This window comes from Aricia agestis, chromosome Z (genome assembly GCF_905147365.1).
Source record: "Aricia agestis chromosome Z, ilAriAges1.1, whole genome shotgun sequence".
NCBI lineage: Eukaryota > Metazoa > Arthropoda > Insecta > Lepidoptera > Lycaenidae > Aricia > Aricia agestis.
The window spans coordinates 6,024,936-6,045,531 of NC_056428.1; the positions used below are offsets into that span (position 1 = coordinate 6,024,936).

At 35.2% G+C, this 20,596-nt stretch overlaps 1 protein-coding gene across 1 annotated transcript in view; it reads left to right on the plus strand.

Moving 5' to 3' along the window:
• The first annotated feature begins 4,515 nt into the window (after positions 1-4,515).
• The window catches only part of LOC121738792 (tyrosine-protein kinase Src64B), a 118,250-nt gene continuing 102,169 nt past the window's right edge, over positions 4,516-20,596 (plus strand). Inside the window, exon 1 of the mRNA XM_042131037.1 lies at positions 4,516-4,676. The gene's annotated coding sequence lies outside the window, so the exon portion shown is untranslated. The remainder of the gene's footprint in view (positions 4,677-20,596) is intronic.

The window sequence follows — 20,596 nt, forward strand, 5'->3', positions numbered from 1 at the left end:
AGGGGCAGCTGCCCCCCCCCCCCTCCTCTGGATCATGTTGACGTCCCTACTAAGTATATTATTTAGTACTTTTATCTATAAAAATAAAAAATTAAGAAAACGAATCATTGCCATTTGTTTGCAATACAATGAATGAATGAATGAATATTCTTTATTGCATTTACACATAACATAATAATATAAAGAAATACAAACTTATTAGTACTATTAGTAAACTACATATAAACGCAAAAGGCGGCTTTATTGCTATGCAGCAATTTCTTCCAAGCAACCAAAAAGCAGGAAATTATTTTATATTATAAAAAGCAAATAGGCAATATGCAAAAAGAAAACAATATACAACTAATTACCTTACTACTTACTTACATCTAAAAAGTTGAAAGAAAATAAAATATAATATTTTATATAATACAATATTATATACTACAATCCATACTAATATTATAAATGCGAAAGTATCTCTGCCTGTCTGTCTGTCTGTCTGTCTTGCTTTCACGCCAAAACTACTGAACCGATTGCAATGAAATTTTGTATACAGTTATTCTAGAGTCTGAGAAAGGACATAGGCTACATTTTGATGTGGGAAAATATCTTATTTCCATGAAAATATCGATAAAAATGAATTCGCATTGCGCGTGGCCAGCGCTCATCCCGAGGGTCCTGGGTTCGAGTGCCGCAGGCGGAACAAAAAGTTTTCAATGTTCCTGGGTCTTGGATGTGTATTAAAATAAAATTTCAAAAATCTTAAACATATTTTATGTATAATATTATAAAAAATCCAGAAATATATCGATGGAATGAACATTTTAGTTCTAATACGATTCAACAGATGGCGTTTTATTTTTTACTTTATTGTAACATAGAACTAATCATACTTATTAGTTAGTATGTTTTTGTTTATAGTTTTTAATACGTTAGAATATTATCCATACTAATATTATAAATGCGAAAGTATCTCTGTCTGTCTGTCTGTCTGTCTGTCTTGCTTTCACGCCAAAACTACTGAACCGATTGCAATGAAATTTTGTATACAGTTATTCTAGAGTCTGAGAAAGGACATAGGCTACATTTTGATGTGGGAAAATATCTTATTTCCATGAAAATATCGATGAAAATGAATTCGCATTGCGCGTGGCCAGCGCTCATCCCGGGGGTCCTGGGTTCGAGTCCCGCAGGCGGAACAAAAAGTTTTCAATGTTCCTGGGTCTTGGATGTGTATTAAAATAAAATTTCAAAAATCTTAAATATATTTTATGTATAATATTATAAAAAATCCAGAAATATATCGATGCAATGAACATTTTAGTTCTAATACGATTCAACAGATGGCGTTTTATTTTTTACTTTATTGTAACATAGAACTAATCATACTTATTAGTTAGTATGTTTTTGTTTATAGTTTTTAATACGTTAGAATATTATGTTTAATAATATAATCACTTGGTATAATAATAATCAATCTATCTTATCTTATAGAACTCCTACTGCATTTCTAATATATGTGACAAGTTGACAACAGAAGGCGCTCTAAAATAAAGGAGTTCGAGTGTACCGTGTTGGCCTATATTCCATCCAGAAAATATATCAATGCAATCAACATTTTAATTCTAATATATGAAAACACATGGCGTTTTAATTTTTACTTTATTATTGTAACAGAACTAATCATACCTAGGTACTTTACTATATAATATTGTTTTTATTCATAACTAGCTGTTGCCCGCGACATCGTCTGCGTGGACTTTAGTTTATAGCGCGCGGTGTCAACAAAATTTGTGTCAAATTTAAAAACTTTTTAAAACCCTGGTAAGTGCTTCCGGTGTAGCGCGGCCCTTAATTAATCAAAATACCCAAAAACAGCTATGCAGTGTGCACATAATCTATACTACTATTATAAATGCGAAAGTATCTCTGTCTGTCTGTCAGTCTTGCTTTCACGCCAAACGCCAAAAGTATCTCTGTCTGTCTGTCTGTCTGTCTGTCTGTCAGTCTCGCTTTCACGCCAAACGCCAAAACTTCCGAACCGATTGTAATGAAATTTTGTATACAGATATTATAATATAAATAATAGCTCCCACACCGGTTTCGGTGACGGTGGCCGGTTTCAAATTGAAACCAGGCCAGCTACGCAGGAGTAATTTTATAGTGTCCAAGTGTGTGCGCAGTACACAAGAGCACTCTCTATTCCTTTACTCTCATAACCCAGTGGGACGGAAGACCGACACGACCGGTGAGAGATCAGGCGCAGGACCGACTTTTTACATGCCCATCCGACGCATGGATCATCTTACTTGTCAGACAATCAGGTGATCAGCCTGCATTGTCCTAACCAAACTTGGAAATAACATGTTTCCAACGCGGGAATCGAACCCACGACCTCCGAGTCAAGAGCCGCGCTCTATACCACTAGACCACGGAGGCGTTATACAGATAGTCTAAAGCCTGAGAAAGGACATAGGCTACTTTTTTACTGGAAAAAGGGTTGTAAGGGGGTGAAAATGCGTAAATTTGTTCAAATTAAGTTAGTTCCAACAATTCATAAAAGATGGCGCCGTGCGTCTTCTACATCGCGCTGACGCTAGCTCAAAAGTCTTTCTATAAGACGTGGTATCATCTTGCATTTAAGTTTCGATTTTTTTCGATTGTTATATCTATTCTACGGTATTAAATAACTCAGTACTTTATCTGTGCAGTGACGTAACCTTAAATCTATCAATGATAAATAGTTTATGGGTAAAGTTGTGTAATTGGAGGGCTAAATAAGCTTTAAAATTCGGCATAAAATATAAAGTTTAATATAAAAAAATGAAATACTTATTGTGTGCACACTGCACAGCTGTATTGATTTAAGGGGTACCAGGGTTTTTTTATAAAAGCTTTTGACACCAATTTTGTTGACATCGTGCGCTATAAACTGAAGTCCACGCGGACGAAGTCGCGGGCAACAGCTAGTATTATAATATAATTAGAGTACTATAATACTGGCGTAAATATAATGCAATATTTTTACAACTAAAAATTATTAAATTTTTATATTTGATAAACATCTAGCTTATAAAAAATCTGATTTGGCTGGCCCAGAACCTGGGTAATTTGCCCCCCCCCCTGGCCCAGAACCTGGGTTATTTGCCCCCCCTTGGCCCAGAACCTGGGTACGCCCATGCTCACAGCCTAAACGTGAAACGAAAAAAAAAACATAATTTATATGGCTGACTGTTTTGCCGGGATGCCGGGCATGTGAAAGAGATATAATGTAATATTATTATATTGTGTTTTTGTATTATTTTCCTAAACTTGTATTAACTAACCATTAGATATTCGTTATCATGCGCAAGTGTAGGAAAGTGATGCAATATCCAGAAACTTGCTATTTGGTGTTCCCTCCAAAACTCCATCGAAAGTTTCAGTAAAGCGTTTACCACTTTACTGAATCAACCGACTTAACTTCTTGATTTTACTTAATAGACTTGAATAGACTTTAGACCTGACCACGACTTGAGAATATAAAGAAACGATGCTGAAAATTATTGTATTACAGAATATTGTTTTCCCGCCATAATATACTTGACACTGGCGATGGTTAAATAGCCGAAGTGCATTAATAAAAAAAAAAATGGCTGACCGTCCTAATATATTCAGTGGCTGACCGCTGGGCCAGGGTTGCCAGATTGGGGGTTTCTTTCGCAATCCTGGGGAAAATTTTGACTCTAGGTGAAAATTTGGGGAAACAGTATCTTTGGGGAAATGTTTGGGGAAAATAAATACACTATGGGGATTTTTTGGGGTTAGCACTTCTAAAAAACATAACAAACAAATGAAACCAACGTCCTTTTCATTCAATTAACATCCTGGCAAATTTGTTGTTTGTTTGTTTTGGTTTGTTTGGTCGAGTGCGTAAAAGGCTTGACAGACGTACGAACTTAAATTACGCGGGTTTTAAGTTCGCGAACTTACTCGGCTCGCGTCGGTGATACACGAGAATCGCTCACACTGGATTACCATGCCCCCAGGCTCGCGGCTCGCGGCTCTTTGCTGACACACAGGTGATTAAGGCTGGTATAAATAGTCAGTACTCAAGATGCATCTCGGTCTCAAGACACGGTTCAGGCTCTGTGATTGGTTGGCTGTCAAAATTTGGACCAATCACAATCGAGTCTTGAGATCTATATATCAGCCTAACTCCTAAGATCGTCGAACCATAGTCCGCGTACTTACACGCACTCTGTCACCCCTTTAAAAAAATTGTCTCTTTGGTCGAGCGAGCGACCATGTGTTGTGTATCTGTTTAACTTTCGAGTGATTGAAATTGCTAAATCGAATAAAAGTAGTTTCAATTTTATATTCGCTTTTTTTCTGTAATAAAGCGATTAGGGATTTTTTTTGAAAACGTATCATTTTATGGAAATATAAAAATCAGTTTGGGGGAAATCGTAAAATTGCATCTGGCAACCCTGCGCAGGGCGCTGACGGCTGACATTAGACATTTATCTGTCAAATTGCAGATTTTTGTTGATCGATGCTGTACTTTGAAAATATTTTTTTCATGCAAATTATTGAGATTTAATGTAAATCGTGACTAAAACTAGATTTTTTATGAATATAAGTTAAGTTTTAACTGTAGCTTCATAAATTCCATGTTTCGAGTACGTCGCAGGGCATCTCAACTTCTTTCTCGGGTGAGTCTTTTTATTATTGTTTTTATCAAATAAAACAATAATATTTTGTATTAAAATTGTTATTAAAATTTCCTTACCTTCACTAGCTTCAATAGACTAAATAAAATAACAATGAAATTATGAATCGAAGATTTTTAAAAATAGCGATCGATTTATTGATAAATCGCTATCGATCGAGTCCATAATTTTGTTTTATTTAATTAAATGTTACAAAATGCTTTTCAAATTTATTATAGGCGAAGTCTTAGCGATAGGCAAGAGAGTTTCCTATTTCTTTATCTCATCTTAATTTAATACATATAATTATTATTATGCGAATTTTTAAGACTATTTTACTTGTATCATGTTGTTTAATCATTCACTAGAATCCTGATGTTTCCTGAAATATTTTTGTTCATTTTTAAGTTCTTCTACTGTCCATCTACTCTTAACCCGTTGATCATGGAAAAACAAGACATAATAGAATTTCTATTGTGTGTGTATGTTGGTCACATGTGACCGTATGGGGCTTGACGAATTAAAGCAAGATAACAAACTCATTTACATTCTAAACATAGGAAAGCTATTTCATGAACGATAGGCTTAAGCCATAACTCTTAAGTTATTCATTCTGTTTTACTATTTATTACTGAATGGGTAATTGGTAATGTACCTACTAAACTCTTATTGATATAATATTATATTATCATTTTATAACTGAGCTATTAAAATAATGTTTTTTGTACCTATACTCCACTAGTGCTAACTTGTCGCTAGCGGGCATTGCCTCCCTGTCAAAAACTTGTCATTTTCCATATAAAAATAAAACAATAATATTTTGTATTAAAATTGTTATTAAAATTTCCTTACCTTCACTAGCTTCAATAGACTAAACAAAATAACAATGAAATTATGAATCGAGGATTTTTAAAAATAGCGATCGATTTATTGATAAATCGCTATCGATCGAGTCCATAATTTTGTTTTATTTAATTAAATGTTACAAAATGCTTTTCAAATTTATTATAGGCGAAGTCTTAGCGATAGGCAAGAGAGTTTCCTATTTCTTTATCTCATCTTAATTTAATACATATAATTATTATTATGCGAATTTTTAAGACTATTTTACTTGTATCATGTTGTTCATTCACTAGAATCCTGATGTTTCCTGAAATATTTTTGTTCATTTTTAAGTTCTTTTACTGTCCATCTACTCTTAACCCGTTGATCATGGAAAAACAAGACATAATAGAATTTCTAATGTTGGTCACATGTGACCGTATGGGGCTTGACGAATTAAAGCAAGATAACAAACTCATTTACATTCTAAACATAGGAAAGCTATTTCATGAGCGATAGGCTTAAGCCTTAAGTACTATATATAACTCTTAAGTTATTCATTCTGTTTTACTATTTATTACTGAATGGGTAATTGGTAATGTACCTACTAAACTCTTATTGATATAATATTATTTTATCATTTTATAACTGAGCTATTAAAATAATGTTTTTTGTACCTATACTCCACTAGTGCTAACTTGTCGCTAGCGGGCATTGCCTCCCTGTCAAAAACTTGTCATTTTCCATATAAAAATAAAACAATAATATTTTGTATTAAAATTGTTATTAAAATTTCCTGACCTTCACTAGCTTCAATAGACTAAACAAAATAACAATGAAATTATGAATCGAAGATTTTTAAAAATAGCGATCGATTTATTGATAAATCGCTATCGATCGAGTCCATAATTTTGTTTTATTTAATTAAATGTTACAAAATGCTTTTCAAATTTACTATAGGCGAAGTCTTAGCGATAGGCAAGAGAGTTTCCTATTTCTTTATCTCATCTTAATTTAATACATATAATTATTATTATGCGAATTTTTAAGACTATTTTACTTGTATCATGTTGTTTAATCATTCACTAGAATCCTGATGTTTCCTGAAATATTTTTGTTCATTTTTAAGTTCTTCTACTGTCCATCTACTCTTAACCCGTTGATCATGGAAAAACAAGACATAATAGAATTTCTAATGTTGGTCACATGTGACCGTATGGGGCTTGACGAATTAAAGCAAGATAACAAACTCATTTACATTCTAAACATAGGAAAGCTATTTCATGAGCGATAGGCTTAAGCCATAACTCTTAAGTTATTCATTCTGTTTTACTATTTATTACTGAATGGGTAATTGGTAATGTACCTACTAAACTCTTATTGATATAATATTATATTATCATTTTATAACTGAGCTATTAAAATAATGTTTTTTGTACCTATACTCCACTAGTGCTAACTTGTCGCTAGCGGGCATTGCCTCCCTGTCAAAAACTTGTCATTTTCCATATAAAAATAAAACAATAATATTTTGTATTAAAATTGTTATTAAAATTTCCTTACCTTCACTAGCTTCAATAGACTAAATAAAATAACAATGAAATTATGAATCGAAGATTTTTAAAAATAGCGATCGATTTATTGATAAATCGCTATCGATCGAGTCCATAATTTTGTTTTATTTAATTAAATGTTACAAAATGCTTTTCAAATTTATTATAGGCGAAGTCTTAGCGATAGGCAAGAGAGTTTCCTATTTCTTTATCTCATCTTAATTTAATACATATAATTATTATTATGCGAATTTTTAAGACTATTTTACTTGTATCATGTTGTTTAATCATTCACTAGAATCCTGATGTTTCCTGAAATATTTTTGTTCATTTTTAAGTTCTTCTACTGTCCAGATGGACAGTAGGAAGGACACTACTCTTAACCCGTTGATCATGGAAAAACAAGACATAATAGAATTTCTATTGTGTGTGTATGTTGGTCACATGTGACCGTATGGGGCTTGACGAATTAAAGCAAGATAACAAACTCATTTACATTCTAAACATAGGAAAGCTATTTCATGAACGATAGGCTTAAGCCATAACTCTTAAGTTATTTATTCTGTTTTACTATTTATTACTGAATGGGTAATTGGTAATGTACCTACTAAACTCTTATTGATATAATATTATATTATCATTTTATAACTGAGCTATTAAAATAATGTTTTTTGTACCTATACTCCACTAGTGCTAACTTGTCGCTAGCGGGCATTGCCTCCCTGTCAAAAACTTGTCATTTTCCATATAAAACCACAATAAACAATATCTGACACTTCATTGTCAATGGCTGGCTAGGCCATAAGCCGTCATTAACATCTTCTTCTCATCATTGTATATGTTACGCTCAAGTCTTTGAGCGTAACATACATATACAATGAAGAAATAGCTTAGCTCACAACGCGTTGCATTGTGGTCACAGTGAAACAGCCACGACGCGAAATTCGCGTTGTGGCTCTAATGAAAACGGCCACGACGCATTCTGGCAATCACAAAAAGACCATAACGCAAAATTCGTGTTGTGGCTGATATTCTGTTCGATTTTTTTTTATGAAATAGGGCATTAAAAAAATAGGGCATTGAAATTAGGGCATACGAGCAAACGGGTCACCTGATGGAAAGCAACTTCCGTCGCCCATGGACACTCGCAGCATCAGAAGAGCTGCAGGTGCGTTGCCGGCTTTTTAAGAGGGAATAGGGTAATAGAGGAGGGTAGGGATAGGAAGGGAAGGTATTAATAATAATAATAATAATAAATAATTTATTTCAGACTAAGTCCATAATTTGTTAGTAATTACAATACTTAAAAAACTATGTTAGTAGACATAATAAAATCCAATCAATTTAAATATCTTTTTGACCTGTTTGCGGCACTAGGTACATGCACATGTATATGCACCCAATGGCGCACAATGGGACAGTCAAATTTGTCACTAATTATTCTAAGAATGATGTTGGTGCTGTCACGAACTCAGCTCATCAAGGAGGCAACCCGCTTGCGTATAACAGCTTGGAAGCCATCAGTATGCGCTTGTGCGAACATATTTGATGCGCTGCAGAATCGTGGCAGCCCCATCATCACTCTCAGTGCATTGTTATATTGAATTCGGAAAGCGTTGTAAGTCCGCTGCGTGTAGTTGACCCACAGATTGCACGTGTACATACTTTGGCAAAAAGCTTTAAAAGAGTTATTTTAACTTCTGCACTACACCGTGAAAATCTGCGGGCCAACATATTGCATCGGACTGCCAACGCCCTCCGCTCTCTCTCCAAATCACTATCGTCCTTCAAATCCTCGGTCACAATGTGACCAAGATATTTGAAAGTCGATACTCTCGTAAGAGCCATGCCATTTAGCGTCACAGTCGGTACTAAGTCTACATTACGTCCTTTTGCTTTAAAGATTACAAGATTACTCTTCTGGACGTTGTAGACAAGGCCGTGTGACTCCGCATATTTCTCACAGACAACCATCAGCCTTCGAAGTGCTGCGATTGATGGACTCAGCAACACCATGTCGTCTGCATAACTTATGCTGTTAACAAAGTGACCATCAAGTGAGCAACCAACCTTGGTTTTGCTGAGTTCATCAATCAATTCATTGACATATAGATTAAATAGAGTAGGCGACGATAATCCACCTTGCCTTACTCCACACTCCAGCCTATACTCATCTGACAACTGTCCAAGCCATCTGACCTGGTTTATCTGGTGTTCGTACCAATATTTAAATAGATTTATTGCATCAGATGGTACGCCATACTTTACCATCTTATACCACAGAATATTGTATCTTACCAGATCAAATGCCTTGGACAAGTCAAGAAAAGCCCCATAAATACATGTTTTGCGGTCCGTATAGTACTTGATGATATGCTTGAGAGACAAAATCGCACTCTCAGTGGATAGCTTCGGTCTAAAACCAAACTGCGCGTCATGTAGGTTAAGTATTTTTTTAAGTTGTCTCTCAAGCAAACCATCAAGCACTTTAGCCGTGACTGTGGCAAGTGATATTGGCCGATAGTTGGCCTTCTCTGATATATCTCCAGTTTTGTTTTTAATAACAGGTACTACAACAGTTCTCATAAGATCTAGAGGCAGATAGGAATGTCTTTTACAGATCGTAAATAACAATCCTAAGAGCCTAGGTAGATGTGGGCCTGCATGCAGGAAGTGCTCAATACTGAGGCTGTCATGGCCTGGCGATTTCCCTCTGGTCATTTGTTTAATAACTGATAAAACATCTTTACCAGTAACTCGCTCATAATTGCCAGCAACAACAGCCTCAGCATTATTCACTTCCTCAGATTGCTGAGAAACGCTCCTAACAAAAAAGTGAGCCCTAAACATATTAGCTATATCCTTAGGTTCACTAATACCATCGACACTCACCGGGACATTAGGTTTGGGGCTTATCTTTTTCGTTTCCTGCCAAAATCCGCGGAAGTCTTTATTTTTGTGATTTTCTACTATGTCATTCATTTTGATCAGTTCTCGATTATTCTGACAGTGCTTTAATTTTGATTTAAACAAAGATCTAGACTCGCACATATCAGCATAAACATTACCAACACGTGGCCGACCACAACGAACCCAGTTCAAAATTTTTTGTCTAGCGTCACGGTGAGCGTTTCTGACATATTTGTTCCACCCCACAATGTGACATTTTTTTCTCTTATTATTGTTTTTACCCCTGTAGGTGTAAATAGCAGCATCTTGCAGAGTATTTACAATTTTAGAATATAAATTATCAATTATAGCTAAATGTTCCTTGCTTTTGATATGGCATGGCGAATCACAGCATGAGCCTAATTTATAAGGAAAATCAATTTCTCTAAGTTTTTCATTACATAATTTAGTGTACAACTCTATTTGACTTTCGTCTCTATTGCCCCAGACAATTTTATTATTATTTGACGCACACGGCAACCGAAGTGTCGGTACTACTGTGTATATGTTACACTGTATTCCTAAAGGGTAATGATCTGACCAATAAATATCATAACGTACCTGCACTGAGACTACTGACCGTCGCGCAGACTCGGTGATTACGCAGTGATCCAACCATCTTCGACTGCCGTGTGCCTCACTGACGAAAGTAAAAGTATCCTGTTCTAGCATGCCAATGTCGATGCAACACCATTTTTGTTCATTACAAAAATTTAACAACTCATTTCCAAAGTTCTCCCCAGGATGTGCATTAAAGTCCCTTAAGATATAAGCTGATTCTATGTCACATTGTTCAATGATTGCTACAATCTCACTAAGACACTGAACATATTCTAATAAATTGTCCGAACAGTCCGTTGGCATGTACACACTAAATACAAGAAATTCGCGGTCGACAGTAGTAATTTTAATTGCCGCGATTCTATCACTTTCACATTTTATCACAGATACACAGCTAAACTTCCTTTTATTCCACAGCAGAGCCACACCGCCGTACGGTCGCCCTCGCAATATACCTTGCGATGTGTCAACAGCTGATTTTCCATAGTTGCTAAATTGTGTATTAATTCGGCTCAGTTCCGACATTTCCTGAGGCAGCAGCCAGGTTTCTTGTAAAGCAATAATATCCACTGTTTGACTTAGAATTGATACACAATTCAAGGACCTCTTAATATTTTTACAGTTAAAAGTTATAAATGAAGTATTCTGACTATCCATATTACGATTTATTCACCCCCTCTTCAATTTTCCTATTTCGGAATTCAATAAATCTGCGAAAAGATATTTCGTATTAATATATTAGGGGAGGGTAGGGAAGGGCAGGGGATTGGGCCTCGAGTAAACTCACTCACTCGGCGAAACACAGCGCAATCGCTGTTTCATGCCGGTTTTCTGTGAGAACGTGGTATTTCTCCGGTCGAGCCGGCCCATTTGTGCCGAAGCATGGCTCTCCCACGTTTAAAATTGATTTGTTCTTGATTGATTAATCGTCCATGGGTATGGAATATTGTATTTGAATTACTACGGTCCACGCGTAAGTACTACATAATATTGAGACGACCTCTGTGGTTCAGTGGTGAGCGCGTTGGTAGCTCAAGCCGGGGGTCGCGGGTTCGAATCCCGCCGACGGAACAAAAAAGTTTTCAATGTTCCCAGGTCTGGACGTGTATTAAATATATGTATGATATAATAAAAATCTTAAATAATATGTATAGGATAAAAGTATTAAAAATATTGCCGTTGTCTGGTACCTGTAACACAAGTCCTTTAGGTACTTAGCACGGGGCCAGACTGACGTGGTGTGAAGCGACCATAGATATTATATTATAAATATTTCAAATTATTATTAATATTTTGAGCGTAACATCTATACATAATATTATTATAAAACAAAGTCGCTTTTTTTCCCTCATGTCCCTTTGTTCCCTTTAATCTTTAAAACGATATATCGCCCATATATCGAGGAAGGCTATGGGCTATATTTTATCACGCTATGACTAATAGGAGCGAAGAAATAGAGGAAAATGTGGAAAAAACGGGGAAAATTATTTGAAAGGGCTAACTTGAACGCGCTAATCTCAGAAACTACTGGTCCGATTTAAAAAATTCTTTCAGTGTTTTAATTGAGGAAGGCTATAGGCTTTATTTTTCACGCTAAGACTAATAGGAGAATGTGGAAAAAACGGGGGAAATTGTTTGAAAGGGCGCGAAAAATTATCTCGCGAACCAGTGGAGCAGTTTTTATGTTATTTGGCACAGATAAGAAGTAGACCACGTGAGGCATCATAGGCTATCGATTTTTAATCATTTTTTCCCGTGCGACGCCGGGGCGGGTCGCTAGTATTATATGTGATTGGAATCTCGGAATCGGCTTCGACGATTTTCATGAAATATTATATCTAGGGGTTTCGGGGGTAATAAATCGATCTAGCTAGGAATCATTTTTAGAAAATGTCATTTTATTCGTGTTTTATCGAATACCGAGCAAAGCTCGGTCAAATAGCCAGTAACACATTATTTAAGTACTTGTTTATAGATTAATTTCCAAATCCTTTGTTCTGAATGTTTAAATGCAATAAAGCTTTGCATAACACAAATAGAAGATTACGTTTGCAGCATGGTGTTAGTGGAAAACAGCAGCAGAACAATATAAATTATACAGTAGGGTCACTCACTACTCAGTCATCTCCATTCTGGTCGCCATGCTGATTGTCCTGGTGTCTGGTGACAAATTTAAAACTATTTATTTATCGCCCGCGGAGACCCTACAAGGTCTTTGCAAAGCCCTAAGTCCGGAGTCCGGTACACTTTGAGAATGAGTCTACTGTGCATATTTATATTGGGGCAGCTTAGTGTTTTGTCAACGGAAAGTTCCGTGAAACCTTTTAACCTTTTAACCTATTTTCATAGCAAACAAAGAATATCGGTCAGATACAAGGTAACCCGTAGCTGGCGGCCCTCAAACCACCCTAAAGTTCGGGGCCGTTGTTGCCCCATTGTTATGTACTGAATCTTGCAGCGTAGGGTTGCTATTCGCAGGAAATGCGGTTAGAGGAGAAAATGACTCACTCTGAACACGTCCAAAGTCCATAGTCTGATTAGTGTTTACAGTATAGGGTTATTTTAATTTTAACAGAATGGTAGAAAATCTCTAGAATGTTATTATGTATGAGTTATGACCACAGATTTTTTTCCTGTTCTGAGGTTATATAATAACTCCCACACCGGTTTCGGTGACGGTGGCCGATTACATTGAAATCAGGCCAGTTACGCAGGAGTAATTTTATAGTGCCCAAGTGTGTGCGCAATACAAAAGAGCACTCTCTATTCCTTTTACTCTCATAACCCAGTGGGACGGAAGATCAACACGACTGGCGAGAGGTCAGGCGCAGGACCGACTTTTTACATGCCCATCCGACGCATGGATCATCTTACTTGTCAGTGATCAGCCTGCATTATCCTAACCAAACGTGGAAATAATATGTTTCTAACGCGGGAATCGAACCCACGACCTCCGAGTCAAGAGCCATGCTCTGAACCACTTGACCAAGGAGGCGTTCTGAGGTTATGACCTACGAGTTAACCATTGCGAAAATAAAGGCAAATATATGAACACCACCTAAGATTTTTTAAATGCAGACAGTAGACACGATGAAAATAGGGCTCAAAAATATGACCGACATACCTAGTCTAAATTATTAACCGACGAAATTTTTTTTTTTAATTCAAAACTTTTAGATGCTCGTCATTTCTGCTGCGGTGAAAAACTATTGAACTTAGACTGTAGAGTATTTTGCAAATTGCAATCGTACCGAATTCTTTTTAGTAAGTAATACGTACTAGAGATCGCCCAATCCAATGGTACTAAATTCAACCATGTATGTTTTTGTTAATTATTAATTTATAACGTTTTTATTGTTTATGATTGTATATTTTATGCATTCATACTAAAATACATTTATGATAATTTGATTACAAACACTAAAATTTAATTTTTTAATAAGATATAGTGACCTGTACAGATTGACGTCGTAACCATATTCTGACTAACCAGAAACATAGGAAATCTCAACAAATGGCAAGAAATAGTTAAAAAATTAATAAGCAATTACATATTTTACCAGTGTTAAATATTTAATTAATCAATAAATAAACTATTTTGTAGTTTTCACAATGAAAACTTAGCACCATCAGTGCCGGTTGTCTAATTTCCTCGGCAGGCTTTTGATGTGAATTTTGAAATGGAAAATTGTGATCTAAGTTGGCTGCTGTAGCTAAATAAGCGATCAAGAGTAATACAAGTGACAAATATTGACCAGTTTTGTAAACCCAAGTCTAGGAGTCACACTTGTATGAAAATGAGCTAATCCGGTAACTTCTGAAGTTTAGGGTCGTTTATTCTTAGAAAAAAATAATCAAAATATAAAAATAATTGAGTGTATAAATAGAAGAAATATTTTATGTACTACAATTCAAGATTTTTTAAGAAACCAACACGATTTAGCCCCACCGATAAGACGTATGGGGCAATGTCAACGCTGCAGGTTAGCCCAAATTTGATCGCCAAGAAAGTGGTGATAGATTTGTCTTTTTTGGTTTTATTCTGATCTGTAAGTAGGATTGAATCTCGAGTAACATAAATCAAACAAAATTCTCACGTAATGAATACACATGTTTGATTTCATCAATACGATTTTTGTCACATTTTCATAGAAATTTACAAAGTTTTAGATTTTTCAGTAATTTAATAATTAATTAAATAGTTTTTGATTATAAAAGTAAGTAAATTAATTATATTTTTCATTTTATTTGTCATTTTAATAAAATAATAATTATAATGAAAACAATTAAGATTTTTAGATGGCCTACCATGGTAGGCTACGCGAGTACTCGTGTAAAAAAAAGGGGCGCGTGTACTGCAGTGTTAATATTATAATACCATTTATTTTCCCAAACTGAAATCTTTAAGGGATTATTATTTATTATCATAATAGGCCAGTAATATGAGTAACTATTACTTATGTTTAATCTATATACATGCTAATTAAGGTCATGTTAATATGGCTAATATCGAGTCACGAATGACGAATCTATTTTTAGAAGATTAATGCATTTCACGGGGTAGGCTTCTATTTTCATACGCCTACCGTTCAGAATAATTCTACCTCTGTTTCTAGAAGCGTGATCCCTATGTCGTTGGTATTAAGGTTGAGTTAGAGGTGGATAATTGAGAATGGTATTTACTGGGCCCTGGCGACGCGACGCCCCGGCGCTGTCACTGGCGCCAACCGACCTTCATAAGCACGTGACACCGAATATATTTAAAAAATAAATAAATATAATCTATATACTAAATAGTAAATACTAATATAATAAAGAAGTTGTATGTTTGTTTCTGTAATGCAAAAAGTACTGGACGGCTTTCAATTTTTACTCTACTAGACTATTCTGGTTATAAATTGGGATATTATTAAATGCACATCAGAATAATTTTCAGCACACTACCTTAACTCCGCTAATTAACTGAATGCATACCAGAAAAACTAATGCTGATAAAAAAAAACAATTGATTAACTGAGCATGTCCTGTCATACAAAATGAGACCGAATTCACACCAAAAATATGGTTCATACATCGGATATATTATTTGTAAAACTAAAATTTAAATTGTTTATCAAAAATACTAACTTGCACTCTAAATTAGACAATCTTACAACGGAATTTCTAAAAACGATATCGAAAGGTGCACCACAATAAAATCAATTTCTATTATCAAATGTCTACAAATTGACAAATCCTGCAACTAAAATATTTCTAACCTAACTTTATTTTCTTTTTGTTTCTCTGTTTTACTGAAAAACATGTTGGGGCCTCCTCATCTAACGCCGCACTCACTCCTTTGCGCTCGCATTACTCTTTAGCGACCACAGATATATCTTGATCTATTTCTGTGTTAGCAACAAAGATTTTTGGTAATTATGATGAGATATATGGTGAAAGATTTTATCATTCCAAACCTATATAATTCAAGGTTTCTTGATAAAAATTAAGAAAAATTATCAAAATTCACTACTGTATTGTAATTGTATTATGGGTTAATAAATTTATTAATGATTCTTAAATAATTAATATCAATGTTGGCCCAATACGACTTGATTGGGTTAGGTTAGATCATCGTGGTTATTTTTTGTGAACAACCCAGAAGTAGTAGCTCCGCGTAGCGGGGCTCCGTCGACTCATACAGTTCGACAAGGCTTTAATTGAATGTGTCAATGTGCGCTGCTGGTAAAGGGTAACTGTCAAAAATGACGTTTTTGTATGATAGAAGCGTTAGTTCTTTTCTTGTCACGTTCATAAACATCCTTGTCGAACTCTAAATGAAGCCATTTGTTTATTCTTTTTTTTTCTTTAGTAGCTTGTCAACCCCTAGAGTGCAATTCCTAAGCCGGAGGCTTAATTATTTTGCAATATATCGGTAAGGAACCCTTTGGTGCGCGAATCCGACTCGCTCGTTGCCGATTGTTTATTATTATCTATACTTCTATACTAATATTATAAAGAGGTAAACTTTATTTATTTGTTTGTATGTTTGTTTGTTTGTTTGTTTGTTTGTTTGTTTCATTGTAATGAATAGGCTTAAAAACTACTGGACCGATTTTAAAAATTCTTTCACCATTCGAAAGCTACATTATTTACGAGTAACATAGGCTACTTTTTATTTTGAAAAATATAGGGTTCCGTAAGATATTTTAGTTTTTCAGAAACAACCAGAAAATTTACTTATTTTGTGTATGCTGCCTAAACTATAAAAGATACATACAATGTTCTAAGTAAATAAAGATCTTATAATTATCTACAAAAATGTCCGCGACACTCTATACCTATCTATGTCAAGTGAGGCACAACAACCATTCTTTTATTTAAAAATCTTGATTTTTTTTTGGACTACATTTAAACGCATTTATTTTACTCATGCTAATAATCCTTATCAAAATAAATTATTTCATCATTAAGTAAATTTTATGTAGATAATGTTTGGTCTTTGAATTATTAAAATTGGACGTTTGGTTTAGAAGTTATGGCGAAATTAAAATATTACGATAGTGGGCGTCACCAAGGCGAGGGTGCGCGTGCGGGAGGAAGACAATCTGTGCAGTGTGCAGTCTGCGTAGACGACGACGGATTCATTATAGGTACCTACCTATAATGAATCCGTCGTCGTCGTCGATTAAGTGTCGGAGTCTGTGAATTGACCTGGCAATCATTTTGCTGACCGAGTCTTAATCCTGGGTATGCTTTTTGCACCGGGCGGAGCCGCGGGCGACCGCTATAATGAGTGTAAATCAAAACTGCTGAATCGATTTTAATAATTTTTTCAGTGGCTATTTATATTTTATACCCGTGCGAAGCCGGGGCGGGTTGCTAGTTGTTTATAAACTGAGTTACCATTCACTGTGCCAAAGTTTAGTCCATGTTAAGTTAGCACTTGATGATTTTTATGTGTTCTTAATTATATGAACATAACAGATTAAATTGGGTTTTATTTAGAATAATTGATGTTCCTAAAAGTAATTTAGGTGATGGTTTTCCTTTAAAAAGTTGTAGTATGTTTGTTGAACTAAGGAATTGTTAGATATACTATATTAATAATAGTTATTCGTTCAGTAAAACAGTTTCACAAATAACTTTAAATAGTATGCTGAATTCGCATTATTTAGGGTGCATAATTAGTGTGCAAGTCAGTATTTTTGGTGAAACTTTCAAATATTTTGATCGAGAAAAGGGAATATACAGATATTGATTTAAATACATGCCTTATAAATTTAAGTCATCGTCATAAGTTAAAAAAATTGCAGTAATAACGCCCAACAAATTGGGTATGGTAATGCTTGTTTTCAGTCTCTATCCATATTCTGTGCTCAAAATGCGGCCAATAGGCAATAGCTAGTATAGTTCTAGAGTAGAATCTAGGATCCTATTCAATGCAAGCCAAAGTCAAGTATTTCTTAGCTTTTTATATTCGCAAACGAACGATATCATTTTATTTCGCGAAAGAGGCAAAACGACATGCAAATTCTGGTATCACTTCCCCGAAATGTGACGATTAGTTGAAAATGTAGAGCGCAAATCGGAATAGAAAATGCCGTTCAAAATAAATATCGTAGCATCGGGAAGGAGGGCTGCGTGCAAACTTTACATGTGATATGAGGCCATAGAGTAAGATGTAGGTAGACGCGAAAAATAAAATATTTTGTTGTGTTTTTCTACGGCATATTTTGCAATTTTATAATTCCAACTCGAAAAGACTCCTTAAGAAGAGGTGCCTTGTTAATTTTTGCCTGTTGTAGGGTCGAATTTATAAGATCTAACTCTATCTTCTTAGCCTTCTGTAAGCTATGGTTTAGAAAATATCATTATACAATCCAGTTAGGTATAAAGTTAATCTAAATAAATAGCTTACTTTAATCACACTATGATGTCCATATATACTAGAAGGCTGGCATATCCAGTTCGGACTGATCGCAGGCCAACCGAACCGGACTCCTATAAGGACGGCCTGCGATGAATTCGACCAGATCGACCAGCTTCCCCTTAAATGGGCTATTTACCGTCTCGCAAACAAATGCGGTTTTTAAAAACAAAAAACAAAATTCAAAAGGTGAAATTCAAGCAAAGGTAGTACCTTTGCTTGAATTTCACCTTTTGAATATGCCCGAATCCAATTCCCTGCCATATCTTCAGTTTTTCTCGCCCATCGGATATACACCATCCGATTTGCCGATGAGTCGTGAAATGAACGCTATGGCCGTCGATCCGGCAAAACTGGGCCATGAAAATGCTTGTGCATTTTTACCGGAGAATTCCGGAGACAGTTTCAATGTAAATATTGCCCGGACAAACAGTTTTGTATATTGTACAAGAAATCTACTTTTCTATAGTGTTTCTTTTTGTTTTTCAAGCTCTTTTAGTCTTTAATTAATTACAATACTAGCGACCCCCCCGGCTTCACACGGGTATAAAATATATTATCTAGCCTATGTCACTCACTGAAGAAATGATTAAAATCATTCAGTAATATTCATTACTACCCGACACCCATGGCCCGCATTGGTCGGCACCGCCGCAAAAGCTACGTCCCCCAATTTTTAAATCTGTAACATCTTCGAAAATGTTCATTATGCTGTAAATATGATTATATACGTTTTAATAATAATAATAATAATATCTATGGACGCTTCACACCACGTCAGTCTAGCCCCGTGCTAAGTACCTGAAGGACTTGTGTTACGGGTACCAGACAACGGATATATATTTAATACTTTTTATACTATACATATATTTAAGATTTTTATTATATGATACACATATTTAATACACATCCATGACCCAGGAACTTTGAAAAACTTTTTGTTCCATCAGCGGGATTCGAACCCGCGACCTCCGGCTTGAGCTACCAACAGCCCACCAACTGCGCCACAGAGGCCGTCAATTTTATAATATATATTCAAGGTATTTAATTGGATAAGGATTAATTGCTTCGAAAATTAGCCATTATTTGTCATAAAAAGTAAATGAAAAAAAATGTTATTGTGGGATACCCATAAGAGATAAACATATTATATCATCGCGGAGTTTTCTGTAGATCTTTTCATTGTGTACAATACTTGGTACATTATTTTGATAAATCTCGTAGGGTTTATATATTCGATAAAACACGAATAAAATGACATTTTCTGAAAATGATTTCTAGCTAGATCGATTTGTCGCCCCCGAAACCCCCTATATACCAAATTTCATGAAAATAAGAGTCACACGTGCTCACAAATATCAGGTAGATAATTTTAAACAATACATTTAAAAAAATCGAAGTGAACAGTAAACATGTGCTGTACTATAGCCTATCGGTGGTATGAATAAAAAAATCTTAGTGAACGTTTTAACAGCTTTCTAACTAAAATGTTCACTAAAGTTAAAAACCGTCTTATAACACTCCATATGAATAAACGCTTGCTAAGTCTTCGCTAAGTAAAATACCTTTAGATGACGTTTTATAAGAATTTTTTTTGGTAATGTTGGCAGTGTGTCAATTTATTGTATTCCACAGATTAAAAATTGTATTCAATGTGTCAAAAATAAAGAGTAAAGAAAAAATAAATGTACTTTATGGATTTTATAAATCATAGAGCAAAGTAGACTTTGACATTGGCAACTCACTAAGGCCGCCATAATAAAAGAAGAAGAAGAATAATGAAAAGAAGGAGAAGATAACTAAAAAATACTATTTTATTCTGTTTTACTTTTGAGGCCTACAATTAGTGCATTTGACACAATGTATCTAAGGGTCTATACAGACGGACCGCATTTCAACTGCAATCCAACCGCAAATTGCAGTTCAAGTGCAGTTTGAATGCAGTTGACACGACTGCAATAGAACTGCAAACCAAACGCGCAGTTGGATTGCAGTTCATTTGCAGTTGGCGTGCAGTCGTGTGAACTGCATACCGACTGCATCCAAACTGCACTGCTGGAGAGCAGACCGTGCGGGCGGGTAGGATGGTGCAGTTTAGATGCAGTCAGTATGCAGTTCACACGACTGCA